We start from the raw sequence: 3936 nt of genomic DNA, 5'->3' as shown, positions 1-3936 counted from the left end.
TTGTCACCGAGGTTGTCACGGTGCTTCTTCGTCCCAAAGACAATCTAGCGAAAGAGAGTGGTCTAACAGCGATGATCCTCGGTCGGATAGAGGCGGTTTATGGTGGTGGAAGGAAGGGACGAGAAATAATAGAATTAGTTCGACCAGACGAGGAGACCTCCTCACTTAGCTCGCTATAATACGAGCCAAGTTCCGTCACGAAGACCTTAATATCCGCCACTTCCTCCGCCTCCCACTCGTTCGTTTGTTTATTCGATATCGTCCGCCGTCTTTAGCAGGCCGTGGCTCGCTCTTCCTGACCCCTGCACGATACTAATTCCCTTTCCTACTGCGCTCTATCCTCTCCATCCCAACACGCGCGTGCGTTCGTACATTCGTATATCGCGACGCCGATCATCGACACCGATTATCTTTCCCATTTTCGATTCCTCTTTTTTTTTTCTTTTTTTCTATTACAAATTATCCTATCCGTAGCATCTCGAACGCAATTCTTCTCTCTTCTCTCCCTTTCGTTTTATCTTTTATTATTCTCCAAAAATCGGGAACGAGAAAATTATTTCAATATTCAGAATCAGCGTCCCGATCTTCATTCACGATAAAGCGACGCAAAGGGCGCTTCTTCTTCTCTCGCTCGTTCTAAGTAAGCACGTTGCTCGGTGGAAGGCATCAAGATGATCGTGACGCGCGATACTTAACTTCTCGAGCAGTTTAATAGTTTAATTTTCTGCTCGCCTCGTGTGTTTGTTCTCGGCTTCTAGATTCGGATCTCATCTTCGGCGATGCAATTAAAGAGGTGGGGAGGAAGGGAAGGATGGAGAGACGGGGATAATAGAACAAGGGGGATGTCGAGGGGAAGTTGAATTAAACGAAAAAGGCGCACCACACCAGTACAGGCTTGGAACCGCGTTTTGTCTGGAAACACGATCTTCGACACGGATTTGATTAAGACTCGGAAGTACTCGTTAACGATTGACGCGAATGATCTCCTCCTCTCCTCTTACCACCGCTCGTTAGCCCTAACGAACTTGGGATAAACCGCAATTGACCCCGTTTCTCCCGCTTTTTCTTGGATGGAAGAGAAAAGAAAATGGCCAATCTCTCCCAAGTTTTTCTCCACGTTTATCGTCCCTCTTGGAATATTAATCAATCCGCGTTTGACGTGACGCTCGTCATATATCGAACTCGTCAAGCTCTAGCCACGCGCAACGAGTGAAAAACGTCTCTTCGGAATTCGAACGGTTCGCCGAGTTTCAACGATGGAAAACGCCACTTGGAGAGAAAGAGAGAGAGAGAGAGAGAGAAAAAGAAAAAGAAAAACGAAAAGGAGCAGACAATCCACTCGACGTAATCTTTTCGAAGGTACGTCACAATGAATACCGACGCCTTACCCAGCCGAGGATCCACACAGTCGAGAAAGAGAGAGAGAGAGAGAGAGAGAGAGAGGATCCATCGACCATTGTGTCCATTATAGGTTTTTGTCCCCCCCTCTCCTCTTTTCTCTCCCGGTTGCAAGGTTTCCCCGTGCGTCTTGTGAGACTTTGTGCATTGTCGTGCCACCGCTTCGTGCCCTCTTTCCCTCTTTCCACCGCTCTCCTTCCTTTTTCCACTTCCTTCCACACTCCTCGATTGTTCTTCTTCCCTTCTTCCCTTCTTTCTTTCTTTCTTTCTTTCTTTCTTTCTTTCTTTCTTTCTTTCTTTCTCCTCTGTCCCCCTCCTTCCCTCCTCCCCCCTTTTCACCGAGTATAAGTTTACGTTTGGAAACCGCGGCCGAGGCGCGCACACCGCATTCATCGGTAACATCGGTACACCTTTTTCCGCCGATGGTCCCGCACGGACGAGCAAGCGTAGTCGCGCGTAGCGAACGACTGAGCGAGTGTCGAGTGTGCCGAGCATGGCCGCTTTTGTCGAAGAAGGAAGAGTGGCCTTTGTCTCGTCGTAAATCAATATCCAGATAAACGAACGATTTAATCGTCGGTTGGGTAATTGGCTTATTAAGCATCGCCGCGATTATTACGATCAGCCGAACTCGGATTGTAATCACAGTGAGGAGAAGTGTAGTCACCATCGATCGAATCTCTCTCGGCGGTCCATGGATGGTACGTCACATCGTTCCGACGGATATCAGATAGAGTGTAATTGTTTTTTCTTTTTTTTTTTTCTTTTGCTAATTTTCCGAGTATAATTATCCGAGATAAAGAGGAGATAAAGAATTAATTTTGATCAGTTCAAGCGAAATAGTTTCGATTTTGGGATATTTTTTTGAAAATATCGATGATATAACTCTCCTCTTGTTTTCTTGATCTATCTATAGGATCGATTTTATTATTCATTTTGCAATATTCGAAATAATCTTTTTTCTACGATTTGATCTTGAAGTCTCGTCAAGATTCTTTGATTCTATTCCTGATACATGATCAAAAAATACGTAATGTAAAGTGTTGTAAGTGAAAAAAGTAAAATATATATTCAGCGAAATAGAATAATAATTTATACATACCAGAGGGAATTCCGCTTATTCCCATTAAGAAAGTTTCCACACGAATGAATCTCGATATTTCACGAATTTTCCAACTCTTCCAAGACACCGTGTAGACTGGTAGAGGACGCGGAATAGTCGGTGGCTTTGCTTTAAGCGAGATAGAAGTACAGTTATCCATAAAAGTAGAGCATGCGTACACCGCCTCTAGAACGGCAGGTGGTGTCCGCTACCGGTGAACAAAGAGAAAAAGGGAAGAAAAAAAGAAAAAAAAAAAGAAAAAAGAAAAAGAAAAAAAAAAAGGAACGTACCGTCAGGATACATCGGATTTTGCCTTCGTTTTCTGCTCGATTCTCGGCTCCTCCTGGAAACGAGGTTGGAATCCGCTGTCCTCCATCCGAACGCCACTTTTTCAACAACGCCGCCATTTTCATTTCACGAATAAATCGTGAGGAGAGTAGAGGGTTGGTTGAATAATAAGGTTACACGTGAATTATTAAATCGATCGATTTAAATTGAATTAATTAGTTATTATTCATATTTTATACAATAGTAATCATAATTAAGGTATTTTAGTCCTCGTAATATCTATATTCGTACAAGGGTACTTCAATAAAATTGATAAACTGGGGTCTGCCGTGTTGTTATTTAACCTATATGTATATAGACGATTCTCTGGCTTCCTCTCTTTCTCTCTCTCTCTCTTTCTTTCTTTCTTTCTTTCTTTCTTTTTTTTTTCTTTAATCCCATATCTTTACACATCTTATCACAATATCGTATTTTACACAGATTCTTCTTCTTTTTTTTTTCCTTCTTCTTCTTCTTCTTCTTCTTCTTCTTCTTTTCGAATTTTGTATTTACGTCTTACGTGCTAACAGGGGGTTGGGCCCCGGTGCAATATTTACACGCACACGAGGGAAAAGGGGGATCGAACATTTTTATAAATCTGTTCACGCCGCTCACATCCGATCCCCGTTTCAGCTTGCACCGGGACTAGTAACGCTAGTAAATTCTACGGACTCCATCTCCTGTTCCTCTTTTTTTTTTCTTATCCCCATCTCTTATCCCCTTGCATCTTTTTCTCTCTCTCTCTCTCTCTCTCTCTCATTCACGCACGATGCTCCATTATATTATCTCTTCACTCAACTTCACTCATCCCAACGCCAACGCTTCGTTCGTTCGCAAGTCTCCATCGCAAAGTCGAAGTCCGTTTCGCTCGTCCTCGGCCGGTTCTATTCTATTATCCCGCGAACTCGACGAAAGCGTGACAAAGCTGAAACTGCAACGCGTTACGCGTTTCTTCTCGCAACGACGAACACAATCACGGAGGAGAGGGGAAGAGGGGAGGGAGGAGGGACACGCTTCTTTTTCCCCTCCCCTCGCGTACCCCCTTTTTCCTCTTAATTTTTGCTCTCGAGGAGTCGACGAGAGCAGGATAAAAAAAAAAAAAAAAAAAAAAA

The sequence above is a fragment of the Apis laboriosa genome, unplaced genomic scaffold (genome assembly GCF_014066325.1).
Source record: "Apis laboriosa isolate Shangri-la unplaced genomic scaffold, ASM1406632v1 scaffold42_cov153, whole genome shotgun sequence".
Taxonomy (NCBI): Eukaryota; Metazoa; Arthropoda; class Insecta; order Hymenoptera; family Apidae; genus Apis; species Apis laboriosa.
The sequence above is the reverse complement of the archived record's forward strand: the minus strand, read 5'-3'. Positions refer to the sequence as shown.